The 25,892-nt window shown below is 38.7% G+C and overlaps 1 protein-coding gene and 1 long non-coding RNA gene across 2 annotated transcripts in view; one reads left to right on the plus strand and one right to left on the minus strand.

Moving 5' to 3' along the window:
• The window catches only part of tox3 (TOX high mobility group box family member 3), an 89,748-nt gene that overhangs the window by 12,419 nt on the left and 51,437 nt on the right, over positions 1-25,892 (plus strand). The gene's annotated exons all lie outside the window — the stretch shown is intronic.
• On the minus strand, positions 10,865-11,799 carry LOC125787235 (uncharacterized). The gene is made up of 3 exons (XR_007429153.1): positions 11,731-11,799; positions 11,553-11,628; positions 10,865-11,518 (listed from the first exon to the last, which is right to left on the minus strand). It is a non-coding gene; the product is annotated as an uncharacterized LOC125787235 (long non-coding RNA).

The raw sequence follows: 25,892 nt of genomic DNA on the forward strand, positions 1-25,892 counted from the left end.
GACCTGCTTAAATTGAAGGGAAACATGGCGACACCCTTGTTCCTTACTATTGCCGCTTATAGTACGCCTTATAATCCGGTGCACCTTATAGTCCGTAAAATACGATATTAGTTTACATGTAAAGATTAATGTCTGACAGAACCCTAGATTGAACCAACATTTTTAACCTAAGTTTATTTATTAGACATTTAGTTGAATGTTGGGTATGTGTAAGTTGAGCTTCTAGAGTAGACCATCTAACATGACCTGAAAAGACTATACAATTTTATAAATATAAGAGAAAAGGGTTGGATATGATTCTTTCCACTGCATTTTTATGATGCATGTGTGAGTTCTCTTGCTGCTCTGTGATGTTCAGTGAGTCGCTTTGCAGCTCATATTTTTTCATGTCCTATTAAGCTCCACTGATTATAGACTGCTGCAGTAGTTAAAATGCTGATGCTAAAACATCAAACAATTAACATCATATATTTTCCCTTACTTTCATGGAGGAATGCCAGTGATGTGCAGTTTACCAGAAGAGGGTGGTAATCATTATCTAAAAGCACATCCATCCATAAAAGCAAGAACGGGTATTAAAGACATAAAAGAATTAAAGAAAGAGTAAATGTGTTATGTTAGTGCTACTATATGGAATAAAGCTTTAACGTGACTTTTTTCTTGGCTTAAATGCAGTATTGAAGCATACACACTACACACTACTGCAAAGCTTTAATAGTACAGATAGCGGTTCACATAGAACCATGTTTTTTTGCTGGGTAAAACATTATTTTAGTGGGGGTCCTCTATTAGTGAGAGAAACCCATTTCAGTACTGTACTTTTTAGAAAAGTATTTTAGCGAGCCAGTAATTTTAGCGAGCCAGTATTGTTTTACATATTTTACATTAGAAATAGTCCCAAGACGCTTCTATTTTTAGAAGTGTAAATATAGTAAAAACAATGAGAGTAGAAAACAGTATACCCCATTGTTCTACATGTGTGCCATTGTTCTGTTCTCTTCCTTTTTTAAAGAAAGGCACAAATGTAAATGTTCACCATGTAGGGGTGTGCCATATCATGTTGTACACAATTATATCTAAAAAAAATCTGACACAATAAAAAAAACTCCATAGCGCCATATTGCAATATTCTGGAGAGCAGTTTATTTTGCATGTTTTTTTTTTAAATACAGTTTTGTTTACATAGGTGCTTCCCCCGGCTTCCTCATTAGAAGGGAAACATGGCGACACCCTTGTTCCTTACTATTGTCACTTAAAATGCACCTTATAATTCAGTGTGCCTTGTGTATGAAAATAGACCAGAAAATTGAGGTTCATTAATAGTGCGCCCTATAATACAATGCGCTTTATAGTTCGTAACATATGGTACGCTTTTTTATAGGGTTTTGGGTCTGTGTCATTGATTGTCTAATGAACATCATGCATAGAAGGATAGTAAAAAGCTGCATATTAAAAGTATTTGGTCTCTGCTATGTTTATTGAACACTTTTAAATGTAACCCAGACTTCTTAGAGTTTAAACTATCCATGCTTGCTTCAGCCATTGAGTAAAACTAATGGAGGGTGTAATATAAAAATCCAAAATATTTAAAACAAACCTGTAATAAAAAAAAGATGAAAAAAAAAAGACATTCCGTCCATAGATTCCTATTTTACTATTTAATGTGCAAACACATTTGCACGTTTGTGAACAGACTGAAACATAAAACATGATGTTGATGTGTGTGTGTGGGGGGGAGGCTTAGGGATAATCATGTACCACGGCACAGTTTCACTTCCTGATTGTGGGTTTAATCTAATTGCACTGTGTGTGCTTTGTGGTCTGTAACTTGAGAGAGTTTGGGCCTATTGAGCGGCAAATACCAAAGAAAGAGAAGTATGGTAACTAAAGGCCGATTTGACCCAATAGCATAGCATAGCATATCATAGCATAGCCATGGACTAGAATGTCTTCTGTCTTTTTTTTAGTATTGTTTTGGATTTGTATGTAAATCTCTGCTATTCATTTAAAAATTGTTCCTGTTCCTCTTTATGCAGGAAGAGTTGTCAGTTGGCTTGAGAATTCGGTGTGTCATGCCTTTATTGTAACAGTGGGTATCAGTAGAGCACTTACACACATGTGTATGTGTATGAATAAGAGTGTGTGTGTGTGTCTGAGATCCATGTTATTGTTTGACAGAGAGAAAGAAAGAATGGGGCCAAGAAAAGCAGCATTGATTAAGAGATGCTGAAAAGTGTCATCAGATCGTCCTCTGAGATTGCTTTGAACAAAGATTTCGAAGGCTCTTTTTTAGTCAGGAATTCGTCCTCCTCTGGCTGGCAGCTCACAGAGAACAGGCTCACGTTGCACCAATGCCAACAAACAATGTGGAGAAGGTTTAGAGTGTCCTTGTCCTTTTGTTGGGATACGACTCGACATTCAGAACTTGATGCCGTTCCAAGGCACTCCTCAAATCCTCATTGTTTAAGAAAGCCAGCAATGGACCAGGAATGATGATTAGTCACATTGGTTAAAAGATATTTCAGTTATAACGATAGCCTCGGTCAGGAAAACACTGAGGTAAGCTTTTCCATAGATTGTTTTAGTTAGTTTCACTAAGTGTGGGGTCTGTATCATTGTTTGTCTAAAGAGAATATCCTATTTAGAAGCATGTATTAAAGATGTTTCATATCAAGGATATCTGGTATCTGCTTTGTTTACTGTGTCAAGATCCATGTGGATGTGCTACAATAACTATCATCATTTCTACAGATGTTAATCTGAATTTAAGGCACTTCAGATGCTTGGCTTAGAGTCTGAGCTATTTTATTCATTTTATTGCCATATGTTCAATATATAAAGGATTTTATATCTTCTTGTTACTACCATTATTTATTTATTTACTTATTCACACAATCAAAACCGGCTAAGATGAAATATTGCCTATTTGCTCTGAACACACTGTCAACATTTATTAATTTGTATTATGTTGGTGTTGAAAGTGTCAGTATTTGTTTTAGGCCATTTTCACACCTGCATATTTTATTCTGGTTAGATCAAACTGGTTTGTTTTGTCCCTTGATGCGGTTCGTTTGGACGCATGTGAACACAGTAAAAAACAGCTAAAAACCAGCTAAACCGAGACCCTTGAGAGGTGGTGGTCTCTATCTGATCTCAAGGTAACCAAACATTTAACAGTGTGTGGCCTCAACCATTGCTTGTCTAATGAATATTCCATTTGAAAAGAAATATATATATATATATATATATATATATATATATATATATATATATATATATATATATATATATATATATAAATGCTTTATACATCAAAAGCTCATTTGATCCTCCTTTTTCTAATGTATCCAATTGTGTTTATGTTTCTGCTTGATCCTGGCTGCACTGGTCTGGTGCAGTGGATAACACCACCACCTGCTTGTAAGCCTCTACATCCATATCATGTGGGAGACTAGGGTTCAATTCCTGCTCTGGGTGACTGGATGTTGTGCTACACCAATCAGAGTCCTTGGACAAGACTCCTAACATTACATTGGACTAACTTTGTAACAGGAACAACCATTAAATAAGAGCGTCAGCTAAATACAATAGATGTAAATGTAAAACTATTTGGTATCCGCTTGGTTACAAGGTGATGACAGTACAGGCTCCTTCCTACCTGCACTCGCTCCTGAAGGCTTACGCTACCTCCCGGCCGCTGCGCTCCTCCAATGAACGTCGCCTCGCTTTGCCAAACACTCACACAAAGCAATCCAGACTGTTCTCATACAGAGTTCCCCAATGGTGGAACAAACTACCTTCCACTACCAGATCAGGAGAATCTCTCACTATCTTTAAGAAACTCCTGAAGACAGAGCTCTTCAAAGAGAACTTACTCTCCTAACACCTCTAACTAACTAACTAATTCTAACCTCATCTCCTTCTTCCTCTTCTCTACTCCTCTATCCCATTATTTCCCTCTGACCTCCTTAAGGCCCTATCTATAGATGCTTTATTTTTAACTTCTATTATTTTTGTACTTAACCTCTTCTATTATTTGCACTTCAATATTGTAAGTCGCTTTGGACAAAAGCGTCTGCCAAATGTAATGTAATGTAATGTAATGTAATGGTTTACTGTGTAAAGAACCATGTGGATGTGATCTACTATAACTAATAATCATCTTTTCTACAGACGTTAACCAGAACTTGTTTTACCGACACTTCAAATGCTTGGCTTGTTACTGTTGCAATAATGAGCTTTTTATTCATTTTATTGCCATATACTCTGTATATAAAAAGGATTTTATGCTTGTTTTTTGTTACTACCATTATTTTTTACCATCATTATTTTAACAGTGCAGTTGTAGCCGCAAGTTCTGAGGTTAAATTTAATTAGTAATTGCACTCTAATTTTCATGACCTTAACGCTGCAGAAAGCAGAAGAAAATGAAAACCCTGTTAATAGTGCAGTCCAGGATCCAGCAGAAACATAAACATAATTGGAGACATTTGAGAAAGCAGGATCAAATGTGCTTGCTGTTCTTGCTAGACATGCCAGCTGAATCCTTTCTACAGTTTGCAGATGTCTCTCTCTTTGAGAATGTTGAAATAATTAGGCCTATATTTGGTGCTGCGGGGGTCTAATGATTATTTAAAAACAATATTTTCAGTGCTCACCAGGCTGTTCTTTCCAGCTCTGTTCTGCTTTTTCTCCAAAAGCTCCGACGCCTCTGATTTATTAAAGGAAACACTCTCATTGCCCCAGGAACAGCCATTTCTCCGAGCTGTTTTCTAAGAGCCAGTCAGTCATTTGTCAGCGTACGGCTCAAGAAGTATTTTGTCCCATAAATGTTAGGCCTTGCACACCCACACAGTTCTATTTCAAAGGTTGCCATCAGATACCTATCCATTTCATTCTCTATTCAGTGTTCCTTGGGTTTAACCGGTATTTAAAAAATCATTCTGTGCAAGGCCATATGTGCAAGTGCTCATAGAGAGAACATGAGGTAATTATCGTGCTACTCGATTCAGAGTAGAGTGTTCTGAAAACAGCAAAAACATCTTGCTAAATGTCCTTTCTTTTATTTTATTTTTTTTTCCTTTAATCCACTGAACAGACGCAAGGTAATCGATCCATTGATTTGAAGTAGCATAGTACATACACAGAAATGCAGGTTTAAAATACAGGTGTACAATTGGAACTGGCTAAGTTGTGCTGTGAACATGCTCTCAGCATTTGGCCTATGTATTAATTAAAATATTTTGTCAGATTTGTCTTTTAGGGCATTTTCGCACGTTTTAAATATCTAGTTAAATCAGGTGTGAACACAGTAGTAAATTTAGCCACATGATGACCAAAACAACTGCACTCACTGAGACCCTTGAGAGTATAAGGTCTCAGCCCACTCTCAAATTAACTTTGGTGTTTTGACTGTTCAGAATATGCGCTGAATAATCTTAATAAAAGGCTTAACAAATGGTGAAAAGTTCAGTAACCTAGCTTCTGGTTAACTAGTTACCTTTAGGGCATTGTGCGTCTTCAGGAAAAAAAGGGGAGGGGGGGGGGTGGTGCAAAAATGTATTATTATTGTCCATGCTTAATTTTATCTGTGATGGGGGGCTAAAATTAGCTTTGATTAGCTTTTATTTTATTTTATTTTATTTTCTCATTTCCCCACTGTCATCTGTTGCACCATTTAAGGTGGAATGAGAAAGTTAGCCAGCTAGCTACTGATACAAACTACTAGTGATCTTTTTTTATGCATGTTATGAAGAATTCTGCCATAAAACATTGAAACTACACATTGAGAAGGAAGAAGGAAAGAAGGAAAATACTTACATTTGTGGGTTTCTTTGGTCGCTTGTTTCGCCATCTTACCAGTGATTTTCATACCCCTTGGTTTGAAGTGTGCATCTAAAACTTTCTGTATGAAGGGCTAACAAGTTCTATCCCTTCCCCTAAACTACCCCTCCAGCCTAACAAGAATCGAGACACCCCTACCCCTTGGCGTGCATGTGCAAAACAGAGGGGTAGGGGTAAGTGGTAGGGCCAGTTGGTTGAAATGGGATTGGGCCTAAGTCTCCACTCATTCTGCGTTTGTTTAATTCCTCTAGTCTTTTCCTATCTCAACATTATTTATTTGTAGTGATGGACAATGGGAGATCGAGTGCACCCAATGCCTTTTATTAATGCAGAATGCAGGAGAATATAATGAAGTTCTAAAGAATCTATTTTCATGAAATCATAGTGATCTGTTTATTGCATTCCATAGTCTTTTGTTTGACCGCTCCTTGTTGTGATGCCAACAATCATGTACAATAATACTGTGTGATTCCTGCTTGCCCCAGTATGGACTGACAAAAACAGCAGGTGTTCAAATACTAGTAGGGCTCTGTGAGCAAAGAGTTCAGAGAGTGGGTGTAAATAAAAGACTCATTTGAATGTGCAAACAGTGAACACACTGAAAACGACCTGCAGGGAAGTTACATCTCTTTTTTTTGTTTATTGTGTGTGTGTGTGTGTGTGTGTGTATCTCCTCGCTGACTAAAGTAAAGCCCCCTTTCGCATTAATTCTGCGGACTCAAGTGCAGATCGGCCAAAGGCCCTTTTTGACATTCTTTCGCCGCTGCCACTCTGCCATGTTTATCTTTTCTCATCCTGCGATTCTTTGGGATTTCCCAACCAGGAAAGGTCCTCAAGCACAGCTGGGTGCTGTGTTATGGAAATTGGGTAACCATGTGTGTGTTTGCTATTGGCTTAAAAAGGTCATCAGTTACTGATCTTCCAGCTAACCCCCATCCAGCTCCCCCTCTGAAAAAACGTCATGCACCACTATTAGGTAGCAGAGTAATGTCCAAATCCCTCCTAATCCAATTCCGCCCAAGGACCAATACCGTGCCATTTAAAGTCATCTTCACCCAATAAATAAACTTTAATAGTCTCTACAAAAAGCTAATATAAATTGGAAAAGCCCCATCATCTTCTCCCAGGATTTTAATGGGATCTTTTATAGGAGTGCATTAGGCTGATAAGAATAAAGACCCTTTGTTTTTCCCTGGGAATGTAATTCACCATCAGTTTAAATGAAATTTTAGAAATTGTGCCACTTAAAACATTTTTCTTTTTTGCTTCTTCCATTTTTTATCTGTCCTTTTATCTGTCCTTTTGATGATTTGGTTCATCTGCACATGTCAATTAAAGATCCATATCATCATCATCATCATCATCATCATCACCATTACTACAGATCTCCTACATTATTTTGCCAAAAGTAACCACTCACTTGCTTTGTGTTTAATGGTGTAGGGCTTGCATTGAAGCTGCTTGGACACGGAAATCCATTCCCTAAGGTTCTCAACACTCTATACTGTTCCCTTAGGTAGTCTGAAGGCTACATGAAGTTTGTACGTCTTGTCATTTTTTGTTATAATATCACTGACAGTTGACTGTGTAATGTTTATTAGTGAATAAATTATATCACAGTACCACATTGGAGTTCACTGAGCTCCTGAGACAGACCCATTCTTTCACTAATGAATGTTCGAAGAAGGTTGATTGGAACACAACACATTGGAATTCATTAATTTGGGAGGTTGAGCGAATACTTTTGGAAATATAGTGTATTTATAATGCAGTTGTGAATCCTTGTGAATGTCTTTCTGCTCTTCAGTTTGGCCCAATTCTTCACTGTCAAATGTCTGCTGTATACAAACTGTCAAAGAGTTTTTGCATAATTTATATTTAGAAGACATCCTTTACTTTACTCCTCACTCTGTTACCCTTTCAGTCCATGCCTAAACAAAATTTGGCTTGTGTACTCTTTTAGCCCAAGGACACTCACTTTTTTAAAAGCCTGGAAGCTCATCCTTTTGGCTGTGCTTGACAGATCTACCCATAGCAATTAATCATTGGACTGTAGCATGTGCTGAGATGATAGCAAATCAGACACGTGGAGGAAAACAGGGACCTTTCATACACATGTTTGCACTGTCTTCCAGTTCACCAACCATGAAATTGTTTTCGCGTCCATGACTGCATGTTTTCCATTGTAATACAAACCTCCAGCTTCCTACAAAAGCTGACAACACGCGCAGATTCTTCCCTTTCCAGCTCCTCTCTCTCTTTATTAATGTGGCTAAATGAAAGCACGATCGAGGTTGATCTTTTTGTAGCGTATTTTGACACGTTTTCGGTTTTGATGTCAAGCAGCAAAGAAGAGAAGAGAATTCGGTGAGCATTAATTCAGTTCTGAGAGGAAAAAAAGAAAAGAAAAGATGATTGAAGCCGTGTGAGCCTTTCATAGAAACATATGGTTTCCCTCAGTGCTGATATTTATTTCATGCGCGTATTAAAAAAGCAGAGTGGCCGCTTTGTAGTCGCTTTCCAAAAATCGTACAGTGATTGCTTCATTGCTGATGTGATTTTTATTGGCCTCAGAAGCATCCTTAACAAAAACTCCAGCCCATCCCTCTACACTACAGAGCAACCCGAATGTTGCGTTTAGGTTCTAATAAAGTCGTATTAGGGAAGCTGAGCAGCTGGTTTCCATCTGGTGCTTATGAGGAAAGTATTGACATGGGGTGGGGGCATACATACTCACTACCCACCCCTCTGGTTGTGGTTTGAGAGTTTTGAAAGATTGTGAAAACAACTTTACATGTTGTGTGGATGGACTCAAGTTTACAGAAAGTAATATACTGTATCTTTGCTGAATAGTTGCTGAATATCTGTTATGGTACAGTGAGCCGATACACTAATTGACAACAATGTATAGATGTATTTTATAGCCTGCAGTTTGTAGACACCTTTTTACCCAAAAGTATTTATTTAAAGTTCTCTTTTAATTGCATTCATAAATTAAAGAATCATGTTGCATTCTGAGTTCCCACTGGTCAAAATTCCTGTTTGTTAAAAAAAGGAAAGCCTCTACAACCCTGAGCTCAGAATCCAATATGTCTGCCCTGCACATGAACAGTCCTAAAAGCAAAAGCATTATGTATAGCCACATATTTTTTAGGACATGTTTCCATGGTGTTACTGCATTTCGTGTGCGCGTTTCCACCTAGATCCACGTAAACACAACAGTGAGTGGAAATGGAGGAGCTACTGAACTACGATGTCATGCGATCGCGAAAGCCTAAAAACTTACTGGTCCTCCTGTTTTTCGATTACAGTCTGAATGCAAGAGTTTTATCACTGAGTAGAAGTGTGAAAATTCTTTCCTAAGACTCGCCCCCAAAATAAAAAGTTAGTACATTTCTCTTTTGTTAGTTTTTAACTTTCTTATACCGTGGTTTGTGTTTCTGTTGTTTATCCTAATGCTGAATATCTTGTGGAGTCCCACAGTGTTCCATTACAGGGTCTATAAAACTAGTGCTATAAGAGTATCACATATATTGGGTTATATACAGGATTTTTAAGGAGTTCCTTGTTAAAAGCTTTGGCATGTTTGGTTATATAACTGCTTTATGTGCCAGATTGATGAAAATCATCTCTAACCTTCCTCAACCCTCACACTCCTCCTCCTTCTCCTTCTTATCCTTACAGCTACTTTAAATTGCAGAGCTAAATTGTCAGTCAGGTTTTCTCAGGAGACTTGCAAGAATACAGAATTTCCTTTCTTCCTTTTTTATTTTTTTGTTCCCTTTTTTTGTTCTCTGTATTCCGTGATGTGGGAACAGGCCGCTGAAAGATTACATCGTATCATCTCGGCATTAACTGGATTTTGATTAAAGTGTTACAGTACAGTTGTCCAAGGTTAACCAGCCATAATGAAAGAGCGTAAAAATAATGACACGCCGGTGTGGTTTTATGAAAGCTTGTGACTGTTCAGTTCAAATTCTCGCGAACCTTTTATCATGGACACTGTTTTCTTGAAGGATTGTAAAGGTCATTGTTAGATATCAGAGAGAGAGAGAGAGAGAGAGAGAGAGTGCACTCTGTTATGATGAGGATGATGATCTTTATTACAGGGCTTTTATGTGAGTGAGACTGAAATAGTAACGAAATAGAACCTTGTTCACTCGTATTTTCGACAGGAAATCCATTTGTTTCTGTATTGTTTTGGTCCTCACAATTGCAGCCGAGCATTACGGAGTTCATTCAGCCTCATAAAGATACCAGAATGGGTTCTTTGGAATGGTGCCATTGATTAACTGCATTTAACTCCGTGATAAACCTCTCAGCGAATGGCAGAGAACATTTCTGCAAACATTTTATTATATAATCTCATGGGACAACACTATAGAAATAAAACAGTCAGTGTACAGCTTGTACAGCAGTATAGATTAACTGTCTAATGAAAATAACTCAACACACAGCCATTATGTCTAAATAGCTGGCAACACAAGTGACTACACCTCACAGTTAACATGTCCAAATTCTGGCCAATTGTGTGCCATCCCTCATTAGAGATACAAGATCTCAGGTGTGCATAAGGAGTAGGGCTATTTAATTTGGTGTTTAAGTTACAGTTCTCTCATACCAATGGATATTCAACATGTCAACTCATGGCAAAGAACTTTCTGAGGATGTGACAGTCCTCAACATGGACGCTACATAGAGGAAACCTTAAACATCTTAGCAATCTTAGCCACCTTAGCAATTTGAGTGTGAAATGCTGTGTCTGTTGTTCAGAATAATGATCATTATCACCATATATTGAATATTTTACCTTGATTACGATTAATCAACTGGGCTAATTTATTTGAATGAGTTACGGACATACATGGCATTGCTCAGTTGGCTCAGTGTTTGAGTTCCACTTTATATTGCTTCATGCCTCTGTCTAAGTCTGGATGGAAGGGCGGAGTACACATGTATTAGCATGTATTTAAGGAGACGATACATGAACACACACAGCACTAAGTAGTAACAGGATGATATAACGATGAAGATGGATAAGATATTGGTATGATGATTTTCATACATTTTCGTTTGTTTAACCCAAGGTCATATCATAAATATGATATATTGTTTTTACCAAGATATTGTTTTTACCAAGGTTGCATCTAATGCTTGTTTTGGTAGTCAACTAATATGATTTTGAGCACTTTTTTAGTTGATTATTCAATTATTATTATTTCTTCAATACCCTCCATCACTATAAAGTGTTAGAAACAGAGTAAAGTTGGACCTTCACATTTCCAAAAGATGTTTAAAAGTGAAAAATACTGATATTTAATACTTATTTCTTTGCCCAGCACATTGTGACAACACTGAAATTTAACACTGAAATTTGCAGTGGACTATATTGCCCTTAAAATAGTTGTAGCTATATATTTTTTACCATATTGCACAGCTATAATTCTCTACCAGTTTTTTGTCCAAGCCAAGACCCACTTGTCCAGTCTTTGTGCAGTCCAAACATCCAGACCTGTCCAGTCTTTGTGCAGTCCAAACCTCCAGACCTGTCCAGTCTTTGTGCAGTCCAAACCTCCAGACCTGTCCAGTCTTTGTGCAGTCCAAACCTCCAGACCTGACCAGTCTTTGTGCAGTCCAAACCTCCAGACCTGTCCAGTCTTTGTGCAGTCCAAACCTCCAGACCTGGCCAGTCTTTGTGCAGTCCAAACCTCCAGACCTGACCAGTCTTTGTGCAGTCCAAACCTCCAGACCTGGCCAGTCTTTGTGCAGTCCAAACCTCCAGACCTGGCCAGTCTTTGTGCAGTCCAAACCTCCAGACCTGACCAGTCTTTGTGCAGTCCAAACCTCCAGACCTGGCCAGTCTTTGTGCAGTCCAAACCTCTAGACCTGACCAGTCTTTGTGCAGTCCAAACCTCCAGACCTGGCCAGTCTTTGTGCAGTCCAAACCTCCAGACCTGTCCAGTCTTTGTGCAGTCCAAACCTCCAGACCTGGCATGTCCAGGCCATTACACCGTGCACTCTGACAAGCCCTTTTGTAAGAAACGCTACAATGTCAAAATGCCCAGTTTGAGTGAAATGAGTTTGGAAGTTTTACAGCTCACTTGTTACCTTTAGCAGTCTCAGAGCAGCTCTTTATTTCAATTTATTTCAAAGTCCTGCCAGTGCTCATATAAAAATAAACACTCAGTCTCTGGATAGCATGTAATTCAGCAGATCTCTAGTGCATGTTCTGCTTTGAAGAATGTTCTCTGTGTGTGTGTGTGTGTGTGTGTGTATGGCTGTATCTGTTCACTTGTCCACTCGTCCCAGGGTAGCATGTAATTCAGCAGATCTCTAGTGCATGTTCTGCTTTGAAGAATGTTCTCTGTGTGTGTGTGTGTGTGTGTGTATGGCTGTATCTGTTCACTTGTCCACTCGTCCCAGGGTCACCAGATGTAGCAGAGCAGCTGCTTTGTTCAACAGTAGCAGAAGGTCTCCGATGCAAAGTCTGTCTCTCAGTTCAATGCTGTATTGTTTTATAACCATTCCCCCTTTAACTCACCCCTAATAAACCTCTCATAGGAGAGCATTCATCTTCTCCCACTTTCTTGGCTCGCACGTCAAATCGCTTGAGACTAGAGACTTAGAGAAATAGAGGAAAAGAAGAAGAAGAAAAAAAAATGCTGTTTGCACAAGCTCGCCTCGACCCCTCAGTCCACTCACTCCTCAGCACCAGCAGCATTTTGCGAGCAACGTAGTAAAATCTGGAGGAAAAAGGGAAAAGCAAGGTTACGATTGCAGCTAATGAGGCAGCAGAGGAGACTCAGAGAAAGGAAACACTGACTCTGTTTGACTTCCAGTATCTGTAATTACCCTGGTGATCAGCCATTTTTGCTCTGCCTCACAAAAAAAAAAAGTAAGAAAAAAATAGAAAGAAAGTGAGGCCTATTCATCTGTGTTCTGTCAAAGGCTGAAGGCAATTAAGTTGCTATCTGCTTTATCTCTGTCCCTTGGCCACTGTAATAGAGGTAGTTGAGATTAAGTAGAAACAGAAAGGGACAGTTTTCGGTCTGACGATGCATTTGCTGTACGAGAAATAATGCAAGAGTAATGTGTTTCTTAATTGGTTCATTGTTTAATCGGTTTATTGCATTGTATGTGAAGAAATCTATTGGAAACAATGACCATTGTAGGACCCAATTTCTTTTCTAGTTTCAGCCTTAATCGTGAGCACCTGAATAAGCAATCAGATGGCATGTTCAGAAACTCTTACATAGTAAACATTATTCAATAAAGTGATTAATAAAGATATTGTTCCAGTCAGATTTTTAATAAATTATAGTGTTTTAATTCTATTAAAGTAGTTTAGTCACTTGCAATTTATTTCCTTGCTTACAGTAGCACAATATATTGTGATATACTGTATCGTAATCCCTGTATCGTGTTACGTATGTAGATTTTTACACTACACAGCCCTAATTCACATGTTGTGTCAGAACTCGGATGTCAGAGTTTCTAGAAGTTCCTGGTAGGACATTTTTAACTGCAATGCCCTCACTGAATCATACTTAATAATTTCTCAATTCATTCTTAATCTCATTGCTTAGTTGCAATATGAGTTTTATTGTCAGTATAAACACATAGAAAAAGAGAGAACTCAAATTGCATTACTCATATGCAACAACAGAGGGAGTGCTTTACGCTGCAGACTGTGCTCATATGGCAAAACCAGAATAGAGGCATATCATAGCCTGGGAAAAAAAAAAAAAAAACTTTGGGAAGCTTATAGTAATCTGGTGTTTTACATTGAATATCAGGACATTTAATCAAAGTTATCACATATTTGTACAGCTGTATATCACTAGTGAGTGATACAACAACACAAGGAGGGTGATGTCTCTTTTTGAACTGCTGCTGATGATACAGCATTGTCGAGTAGCATCACAGCGCACTCGGAGGAAAGCGCAGCAACTCAGTTCTTATACATCAGCTCACAGATCAACATTACTTTAGAAGTGATGGGGGGAAAGGGCTCCATCTACCCACCCAGAGAGAGCAAGGCCAATTGTGCTCTCTCAAGGCTCCGGCAGCTGATGGCTAGCTGCATGACCAAGATTCGAACCAGCGATCTTTTGATCAAAGTGACCATTGTAGGACCCTATTTTTTTTTCTAGTGTCAGCCTTAATCGTGAGGACCTGAATAAGCAATCAGACAGCATGTTCAGAAACTTTTACTTAGCTGATGGCAGCTGATTGCTAGCTGCATGAACAGGATTCGAACCAGTGATCTTCTGATTAAAGTGGCAGCACTTTGATGCCTTGGACCACTTGGCAGCCCCAACAATACAAATTCTGTTTCATTGATTTTAGTAGAACTTTGTTTCTCAAAGAGTTCTTAGAGTTTAATCAAATTGTGCAGAGCTTTTGCTATAGTTTCTTTATCAAAGGCTGTTGTCATCAGTGGAATACACTGTATAAGCACTTCACCACCAAACATTTTTCATTCTGTCTATTCCTTTTTTGTCTTGTTATCAGCTTGTGTTTCACTGTGCTGTTTAAACACTGGTTATTGCATCAGGCATATACAGTTCCTAGGCTGTAGTGTAGTGTGTCTAATCTTAATAGTAGCAATATTGCAGTTAGAAAGTGTTTTTTTTGGATCTAGTTTCAGCAGCACTGCAGTGTGGTCTTGTATACAGTAATTGTTTAATCTGTGTGACAGCAGTTAGTTGGTAATCCCAGCACTAAATTACTGTCTAATCTCAGTAACTGTGTAACTGTGTGTGTTTGTGTTGCCACAGTGTTTAATGTCTGACATTACAGTGGGAAAGTGCTAGCGTCCACCGCGGCTGGTTCTGTAGCAGGAGAGAGAGAGAGAGAGAGAGAGCGTGTAACCCCTGTGATTCTGTGGCGGGAGAGAGTGTTTGCGTCTAATGACTGCGAGAGCTGAAGGGCTAGCCGAGCTGAGCCGTGATATTTGGAGTAATTCTCCGGCACGAGCGAGCGCTCGACACTTTAAGGGGACGCCGTCGGACGGCCACAAGGTTGAGAGCTAATTAGAGCTTTAAAAGCCTATCAGTAGTGTGTGATTGCTGGCTGTGCCGGCTAAACGGCTGTTATTTGGTATGCTTGGGAAGTTTCCCCCTCCCAGCGAGGGCTCAATAGACAGCAAATTATTTTGGTTTTAATTGCTTGTAGGTGGAGACACGAAATAAGGGGGCATATTTGTGTTCAATCTGCTGCATTTTTTTTTTTTTTCATCACAATGTGGAGGAAAACATTGTTAGCGGGAGTTAATTAACAAATATGAGTAATTGCTCTATGCACATACTCATCAGCGGTGTGTTCACAACAGGCGAGCCTGCGAGTGCTAACAACAAAGTGCTACATAAATCAAAGTGCTTTTGCTTTGCCAAAGCAGAACCCTTGGGAGGTACCTTAGTGCTTAATTAGAATCTAGAAGGATCTTGTTTTAAGTGTTGGGTGAACGAGCTCTTGAATAACAATGACGAATTAGGCCCCAGAACGCCAGCTGTGTGTTTTGGAACATGGAAAGCATTATATGCTATTTCTACATAGTTAATAAAGTGCTACGGGGAGGGCGGCCTGCCAAACACACTCCTGTTCAGCTAGATTTGCAGGGGGTTATTAATGCCGGTATTACTGTTACTGGCAGCCGCTCTGCCAAAATTAGTCCGGAGTGTTCATTTCAAAATTACCCAGATGGGGTTACATGGACTGTATCGATTTTATGAGTCTATTTATGAAAGATTTTGTTCTTTCACACAGCGTAATATATGGAGATGTGTTGTAAAACAGCATACAACTCCATAACACAAGACAGCGTAAGACAGCGCTGTGCTAGACTTAATTCACGGGCTTGTATGAAAATTAGATCAGCATGCTGTTGGCCACACAGTACGGCCGCTTTTCAGTACGGTGTTGCTCTGAGTGGTCTTGTTGAAAGACATCCAGCTTGAGGGTCATCAGCATGCAAATCGTAGTAGCGCAGTCAAAGAAAGCGAAGCCTATGCCCACGTAATTGGCCAATTATTACTGCTTAATGTAATCTGCAGCTTCATTTTTATTAGGGTTCAAGCTCAGAAGGTATGTAGGAAATCTTTTTCATCTTGTTATGTTTTTTTTTCCTGAGAAAAACTTTCGGGCAGCCTATACTGGAAGTTGTAGAGACGCAAAACATGGTAGTTTGATGTAGCTCTAGAAACATGAACCTAAATCCATACAACTTTCCAATTTGGACCGTGAAGCTCCCGTGAAGCGTGAATCATTTTTGCAAACTAATCCTAGGATTTTTGACCAATCCTGACATATTTGGTATTGAAATTTTAACAATTGGTCAACATACGTGAATTAGTTCTTCTGGATCAAAGGCAAATTTACTCCAACAACTATAACTTAAGACAAAATAATCAGTACATGATTTAAAAGTAGCATGCAAAGTTTGGCAGACATACGTAAAAAGGAGGCTGGGCCAATGCTAAATAACTGATTCTCTGCAACCGTAAATCCGATCAGGATGAAACTTTGCAAGCAGAACAGTTTATACAAGCTTTACAGGATACTCAGAGGGCAGCTTCATCATTTAAAATGTCTGGATACCATAAGCCAATCAGCATCCAGCAGTCATTTAACAGTCTTGTCAGCAGACTTATTATTATTTTTTTCATTCTAACTCATTGTTAGGCCTCATTTGGCATCATTGTTCCAGTTTTTATATATTTTTTGTCTCTGTTTGAATTAGCTTTTTTTGCTGTACACTATGACAATATGTTGTTTCACTCTATATAAATTGAAAGTCACGGAGGTCGTATATTTCTTAGTGGTACACACACAGGCCTGTGGAAGGCAGAATGCTGCCCTGAACACCAGCCAGCGTTTGTACCGCCACATTGCAGCAGCAATATGATCATTAACTCATCCCAACAAAGGAGGAGCACGTCATTGAAGAAGCTATAGAGATTGCAGTGACTGACACTTGTGAGAATAGTAATGCAGATGTGCCACAGACGGGCATATGGACTGTCTGTCTAGCTTGGCACCAGAAACAGCCATCTGGCCCTAATTATCCCTTAAACATGCTTTGTTATACATGACAACTCTGATCTGACAGCATCTCTACCAGCGTGTGAAGTGCGGTGCCTCTGGCTAGTGAGCGAGGGGAGAGTGACAGATTCGACTGCATCAGTCACAGGGAGTTTGATTTGAATATCACTGGATGAAATGAAAAGACCAGGGGGGAATAAAAGCCTCACTTGATCTTTGGAGCTGTCAATTTTCCCGTTTTTTAACTGAGTGCGATTTTCATACTGACCCTCATAAAGAGAATGATTACAGAGACACCTTGTAGAAGGATCAGCTTTGAAATGAAATCTGCTCTTTTGAAGAGCAAAATGAATATCCCAAGGCAAATTTCCTGCAGGCCACCAGATACCTTTGGACAGTTGAAGAAATGTTCAGTCAAAAACCCATTGAGATTTCTCATTTCTTCATTAACCTGCTTTCTCCTGTCTCTTGTGTTATCTTCTGAAGATTATTTTGAATTTGCTCTAAATTACAGCCTTAAATTACCTCAGTTTCATTCAAAAACAACAAATTTGTCAGCAGCATCTGACAAACCAGTCTCCTTCAAGACCGTCCTTCAAACCAAGTTAAACTAAAGCATTGATGTCTTTAACAGAGGCAGTATGAATGAATGGCAAGACGAAGACTTCCATTCTGTGTGTGCTACAGCAAAAGTACAAAGTCTTGGTAGAGTTATGGATGACCAATAATCAAATCATCTTGAATCATGTCAAGCAAATCTAACTTCTGTTGAAAATCTGTCATGCAGATTTTTTTTCTTACAACATCTGGAGAAATCCACTGTTTCTCACTAGGGAAGCCATCCAGGTGCTTGTGAAGTCTCTTGCTACTTCTACTCTTGTCTACTGCAACTTCAACTGTTCTGGATACTCTTCCTTTCTGAGCCATCAGTAGGGCTCTATGGTTTCACAGGGCCTATGATTTAACAGATTGAATCAACCAATTGAGAAATAAAAGCACACAAAAACCTGAAAATATCCAAAAAACTGTACATTTAAAAATAAGACTTTTTTCTAAACAATTTAGAAATGCCTCATGTTTCAAACGCCAATACCAAGAGCTCTTCCAGCTTCTCATACAGCTCTGCTTGACCCACCATCCTTCAAGACCTATAGATGTTGAAAACATACATTCATACTTTTCTCTGTCCTGCATCAAGGTGGTGGAATGAACTTCCATAGAGTGTCTGAACAGTAGAGTCACTCTATGTCTTCAAATGCTGACTGAAGACTCATCTATTCATCGGAATGGCAGCAGCTAGCTTAAAGTATATTTTGATTCTAGCCTTTGCAACCTAGCTAAGGATATTTTAGTTCCTTTGGATAAATGTGTCTGCAAAAGGCCTTTAATGTAACTATAAATGTATTATATAAGTGTGTTCATTTTCATGTTTTTTTTCTGACTTCCAGCTAAATTTCCTGGAGAGGGACTGTCAGAAAAAAATGGGTGTTTTCTGAGTGTTTTCTGCTACTGGCACACTTTACATTAGCAGTCTACTCCAGGCTTGACTCGGCCTGTTATTGTCAGTAATTGTCTGGGCAATTTGTATCAAGGTTGAGAAGGCCTTGCGCAGACCCAAGCTAACTGTGCTAAGTGTAGCCTACACACCAGGTCCCTGCAGACCTCTTCCATGCGACAGAGAGCTCGAAAAACAGGTCAAACGCACTGGCCTAATGAAGACAGATGACTGTGGAGGGCTATGCTGCTGCATGTGTTGGGGAAGATGCTTGGCTTGTAGGGTGTTTTTCTGGAGCTTGGAGTGTTTTCCCATTTATTTTGGTGCTTCTGCGCATTTTCCCATTTGGCTTTAGAGCTGGGGCTAAGGCTGAGGCTCATATGTTTCACTGGGTTTAGTGTGAGCGTGTAAAACTGTGGCTAAACCTAATTAGAGCTTAGCGCATTTCGGAGTACATTCTCACAAAAGCATGTTGAAGAAAATTTGATGATGATTTGAATGTTTAAATGATGGTGTGATTTGTGATGTGATCATAGTTCTATGATTGTTTCATTCTAAAAGAGCAGATCTATACTAGGGCTGCACGAAACTGGTAAACTGTTACATTGCAAATTTCTTGCGTCCGGACCGATCAAGAGCTGAGTCAGTGACGAGCATTCAAAACCCAAAGAAAACAGCAAAACAACAGTAATCTGACCTTTAATCAGGCATTTAGATGGCTTTTTAAAAGGTAAATAAGAGCATTTTTCTGGGATAAAAAATGTGAATTAAGCTGTAATTGGAAATATCTGTGGAAAACTGTGCTGCACTGAGGTGCACTGCTTTTGACACTTGCGTTAACAAGCACGTGCCCAACCATGTGGATGGAGGCCATGTTGGTTACGTTGTGTTTACTCCTGCCACTTCCCCTCATGCTTCTCAGGCAGCAGCAGCCTGTCACTCACACAGACACAGAGACAGCGCTGTGTATCTACTTCTTGTGTCAAGAATCAAAACATTGCAACATGACATGTTTGATTTAATTGCCTTCAGTGACATTGAAGTCAAAGTCACCTGTTTAAATGTCTAAATTCACGCAAATGACAATAATGGCCACAATATCAAAGACGTCAAAAATGATAAACATCAGGTTTATTTATCGTACGATGAGTTGATAACATTACTATCATTAAAGGCCTAAGTATAACAAAGCATTTTGACATGGCAGGGAATTGCATTATCAATTTAACACTTTTATATGTGGTATTTCCTTCATACTAGGGGTGTGCCATATCGTATCGTAAGTGAAAATATCGTGAACGATATTATACCCTGAAATATTGTGCCATATCACCCACCCCTAATTATCGCATCAGGGTTCTACTTTTTTGCTGTTTTTAGCAAGAGAAAAATTCACACTGTTCTCATTTCCCATTATATGTCTACTAGAGACAGATTATATGACTTTAATCCTGGATATATGGAGATATTTGGAGTGCATTACTAATATCATGACAATCTGAATCATTGACTTCTGTTACAAATCTGATAAAATTATTTTTGTTTAATATCTCAGTTAGCCATAAAATTCGAAATCATTTTTCTAATTCAGTGTTTTGTCATATTGCCAAAAGTATCGTAACTGTGAAAATACCATGAAATATCGTGATATTATTTTAGAGCCATATCGCCCACCTCTACTTCATACCTCTTCTTTCAGAGGTTTATCCCATAACCTGCATCAAAGTTCATGGTATTTCCCTGTATTCGTTTGTATAAGACTGTTAAAGCCATCATTTCTGCCATCTGCCATTTGCTGGAATGAAAGACGGAAGAAAGGACTGTTTCATCTTGTTAAATGTTAAACTCTGAACGATAAATAGGGGCCTGTTTCTTGGAATGTTACTTGGAGCTCGATGATTGACGTGCACATTAGTGGCGACTGCATACCAGCATGTAAAGAGGAACGTTTCCACTATTGCTTGTTGTTTTAGTGTCAGTGTCAGACTCTAAAATAAAAAGAAAAATCCCCTTAAAACCCCGTAAAAGTGTTTTTCCTTTCCATAATCACTGCTTTGCCGTTAAAACCGAGTTCCCGAGTTGCACCTCGTCACGAAATGAAGTCCCCTAAAAACACGGCCCAATTTCACGCTGTAATTCTTTGTTCTGTCATATTTAGCATTTCCTTTAATCTCCCTGCCGTCGCCCTGCATTTCGGAGAAGGAATCATTTTACAGTGCAACTGAACCAATCCTTCAGTGCGCCTTTGTTCACGAGCACTCTAAAATGTCACCGTAATGACGAGAAATGAATGGCGAAGATTAGGCATTGTAATTTCCCCCAACGCTGCTATCATAATCTCACTGTTCTTTTGAAATGGAAAATGTTTAAGATGACAGTTCAGGTGTAAATGTGGGGGGATAAATGAACAAGGTGCTCAGAACAGATTGCTCTTGTCAGCAAGAAGAAGAAACAAACCTTTTGGAAAACGTGAAGCTGTCAAGCTGCTGTGCTTTAAAAAGCTTATGTTGCTGCAAGCTTGTCAGTTAAGTGTGAATAGAGAGTAATTGATATACATTTGATATGGGAACATGATGCCACTGAATAGCTACATCTACACCTGTCTTTCTGCTCATAAATCCTCTCCTCATTAGTTGCTTAACATCTGAAATCTGAGACTGTAATTTGATTTTCAAGTTCTTTATTTAAATAATACGATATCGATTCATATAAATATGAGATTGATCGAAAAATAAGCCTATTTTTTCTGTGTGTTTCAATGTCATTCATCTGGAGAGCCAATATCTCAGTCACATTTAGAAAAAAAAAATTGTGTTCCGCCTTTGAACCTTTCCACCTGAATTTTTGCCTTAAATACACCAGTTTAACAGTTTCAAAACATGCTATTTCTTTTTCTTTCACTCGATGCTGCTAAAGCCTGCTAGAGTAGTTAAACAAGGTGCGTCTCTCTCTCTTTTTTTTTTTTGGTTTTATGTTTCACCTTATATAGTAAAAAGAGTAAAACAAAATCAATTCAAGCATTAAATAGTTTAATTCTATTCCAAGCCTTTTTCATGGACTTTAGACAGTGAAGTTCACAGAATCACAGTCAAGTGTCTGTTCACATTACAAGCATACTGTTGCTTTTACAGTATTTCTTGTACAAATACAACTTTAGTACTCTAAAAAAAACTTCTTTATGTCTAAACGAAACCTGTAATCATGACTAAAATATTATATTCCTTAAATCATATCCGAACCATGTGAATCTGAATCAAATTGATTCTATAAATCAGTGGTGATACCAAGCCCTACTAAACAGTCTCTTCATTTAACAGGTGAATAAGGGCTTTGAGTATATGCACTATGTTGATACTTTTGCCAAAAAGTAAAAAAAAAAAACAAAAAAAAAATAAAATGCACAGGGTTATTAAACATTGCGTCAAACTCAAACTGAACATGCACGTCCTCGCAGTCCAGTAATTTACGCTAATTAGCTTCAGTCACACTGTTAATCTTTCTCCGACCTGTTGATCGCTCCGTTTCTCGACACATTTCTGGAGGGCGGCCACAGCAGCGTTTTCAGCAAGGCCCTTTTGTCAGGAGCGCCAAGCTACACAGCCACAAATTGGAATGTGGCACAGGCCTGGGAAGGCAGCCAAGATTTAAATTAGACAATAACCTTTGCCCCCCCCCGGTTTCCTCTCCGCAGCTGTAGGCCGATCCATTTGTTTAATACACTGAAGCTCTGGCACAATAATGGACTGATATATGATTCAGCTCTTAGCAGTTTGTGTTTCACAGATTTATAGAGACTGAACAACCGGCTGGCGATGTAGCGTCCGCGGTCTTATCGAAAGGGCAATAAACGGGAACAGGGCAGCCGGGAGTGGGCAAACTGCAGCGTTGTTTTCATAAGTGCATCAAACCGCGCGGTGCTGCGGCGGAGAGGAAATGGAAAATAGTGTTGGCTAACATCAAGGAGAAACAGGGTTTTCACTGCTGAATGAGCATATCAAAGTAGCAGTGCATAAAATGGCTTTCAGAAGAGAGGCTTCTCTTCAGAAACGCACAAACTACACGCGTAATGCTTTTTGAGGATGAGCGATTCCTGTTTTGAAAATGGTCTCTTTTGAAGTGTTTTGAAGGCTGCTGTTCTGACACAGCTATATTCACTATATTCACATTTCTGCGCGAGCTCACTCGTGCACGTGTGTGAGCACATTTTTAATAGATGTGAGATGTGAGCGCTGCTGCTGCTGCTGGATGCCTGTGTAGGCAGGCTGATATGTGTAAACTTGTCTGTCAGTGCTCTTGGAACAAAACCACATATAATTTGAAAATACCAACTGCCTTTTACACAGTGTAGTGTGTCATAGTGTGTCAAACTTGCAGGATGAATAGACCAGAGCTTAGAAAAACTACAAAATGATGTGGAATAAAATCGCTTTTCCTTTTTGTTTCCTTTGAGAATTAAGAAGGTTTTTGTTTCACCTTTAAAAAGGAACATTTTGGAGATAAAAAATGCATGTTCTCAGAGAGCTGATATGCATATGTATACATACATACATACATACATACATATATACATATGTATAATAGATGATGGTTAGCTGACAGCCAAACCTTATTCAATGCTCACTATGATGAGCAGATCCAGGCTTTTTTAACAAATCGGGTATCTGCATTCTGATCTAATCTATGCACTATTAACTGAGCAAACACAATAAATAAATTCTTAATACATAAATAACCTCCTTAAATACCACAAGTGCAGTGTGGTTTCACTGTGTGAACATTTAAGTCGCAGACTGTAACTGCTTGATCATACAAGTTGGAATGCATGTTATAGAACATTGAAGAATGAATTTGACAGGGCATTTTTGTCCATACTGCAAAAATATCTCAGTTATGTTGGACTTTGCATTAACAAATACATTCTATTCCATTTTATTCTTTTGAATTACACCTGGTTTGAAACAAAACTATTGTGGAAACGCTCCAAAACAGCTCTAAACAACTCCTTTAGATCTTATAAGGAGGCTCAGTAGTGCACACACACTAAACAAAGCAACTTCTCCAGTGTTAAAGCCACTGTGAGTGTTAGAATGTAACACTTGCTCTGCTTATTTAATACTAACAATGTTGATTTAACAGTTTTGGCCTGGTTGAAGTGAGTTTACTGCAGACTGAAATATAAGATAAGATATTAAACAGATTATAATGTTTAAAATGTTGCTCTAAAAGTTGCTACACAACTAAATTCAGACTTTTTGACTTTTTTATTTTTTCCTGAGCAGTTTATATATTTTCATTTTTACTGGTGTATTCTAGTGATTATAAACAGCTTATAAACATCTGATACCACATATTAAGAACGCATTTCCACCACAAAAATGATGTAAAGAAAGGCAAGCTAGGTCCAGAACTTGTAGAAGACTTTTCAAAAGACTTACTGGACCTTCAAAGTTACTGCCATCTATAGGCAGTGAGGTGAAACTTCATCCACTTCTATTGACAGTGCAGTAGTACAGCAATGATTTAAAGAAGTTTAAAGTAAAATAAATGGATTTATTGTTTAACTGTAGTATCAGCAGTGTGTTTGAGGTTCTAACCCTAACCCCCTATTGTGGCCTAGTCTATTATCTCTACTCTTCAAGAGGAAAGAGTCTGAGCTCTTAGTAAGGATAAGCAGCAGCAAAAGAAGAAGAAGAAGAGGAAGAGGAATCTGGACTGAGCTGAGTGGTGACTGCCGTGGGAGAGTGAGAGCAGAAGGAGTTAATGGGGGGGTTCTCATTAATTGGAGGTGTTTAGACATGACAAAATGGCCTCGCTGCTAGGAACAGGTCTATTACACCACGGTAACAGATGCCGGGCCAGTGGGTGGCAGCTGATGTCATCAAACTCATTTCGGCTCGGCACTTCTGCCAGCTCCTCGGTCACACAATTTCGCTCCGCCAGAATGAACTGCGAGGCTTAAAGCTTTCTGCTGAGTTGGATGCAGTTTCAGATTGTGTGTGTTTGTGTTTGGCTCTCAGATTTCTTGTTTTGTGAGACTTTGCTGATTGGGCGTCCTCCGAAATCTTAGTTTACGAAGTCTCCGCTGATATCTACAGTACTTTGATGTCAGAATTAGATTTCTTCAATTGATTTGATGTTACAGCAAATATAGGGTAGCACAATGAAGTTACTTAACTGAAAATCTAATTTTTGAAAATGTCCCATTTACACAGTCAATCTACAGATTGTTGGACAAATTGTCACGTCATTACCCTTATTCCCTGCCATTTCCCTTCTGTGCTCGTTTTTCTCTGTTTGTTTACCTTTTCCTTCTTCCTGCCTGTCATTTTTCATTTTTAGCCTGTGTTCATTTGTAGCTCCGCCCCCTTATTACCAGTCCCCAGGTGTTACCTGTTTCCTTTCCTGTCTTGTTTGTGTATTTGAGCCCCCGTGTCTTCAGTGCTAGTTTGTCAGTTCCTGTACGTGTTTACATCTGTTTCGGTTGCGTTTATGTTCCTGTTTGTACCAGTGTTCTTGTTTGTTTGTTTTCTATTTTAAATAAAGCCGTGACACAAATAAATATATATGTATGCCAAATAAAGGTATATAGCTGCACAGCTACTGTAATACATATAGATGTTTAGATAAACAGTATATGTCCAAATATGTTCGGACATTGGGGCTGTGTGTTTGCAAGAACTTGTGCAACATTGCAAACAACACATCACGATACATGTTTTAAAACTCAATATTTTGCAATTATTTTAAATCATTTTTTTTAAAACAACTTTCGAAGTATAATATATTATTCTATAAATATATTCATACAATCAAGTTGGTTTTAATGACAGAGCACAAAATCAACCACTTCTGACACCAATCTTTACATGTAACTAAACCTTAATACCAGATCTATACTGAATCTATACAGTATTGCAAAACAAAACATCATGATACTTGGATATATCAATATTTTCATAGACTCCTTGTGGATACTCCTTCTAATAAATGCATCTGGCTACTTAAAAAAAATAAAAGATTTCTTTGCTTTGCTTTGAACCTGTTGCTGACAATAGCGTAGGATTCTCTGTATCAGGTATGCATGAATCTATTGGCACCAGCAGGTTGTCCAATGCCAATAGATTGTCCAGTTTACCCGCAATATGTTTAGAAAAGTATGTTGTACTATTTTCCACCCTAATACCATAGAATAATGTCATATTTCCCACTTCTAGCTACACACATCTTCTTGAATTTTTTGGAGCAGATAAACTAGTGGTTCTTTTACCTTCTTTCTGATTGGATAGGATATTTTTTCACTCATAGGTCTTAACTGTAACTGTATATGTTGTTGCTAATGTTGTTGGTGAATCACATACTAGCCTCCACAGCCTATTATAATCCAGTCAGCCGATCTCTTGCTCATTAATTAGCTTCAGCTGCCAGATGAGAGATGTTTGAATGGGTGAATGGGAGAAAAATGTCATTACTATAAAGCAGAACTCTACCTCCATCTGATTAATCAAGCGGA

Source organism: Astyanax mexicanus, chromosome 23 (genome assembly GCF_023375975.1).
Source record: "Astyanax mexicanus isolate ESR-SI-001 chromosome 23, AstMex3_surface, whole genome shotgun sequence".
NCBI classification, from domain to species: domain Eukaryota; kingdom Metazoa; phylum Chordata; class Actinopteri; order Characiformes; family Acestrorhamphidae; genus Astyanax; species Astyanax mexicanus.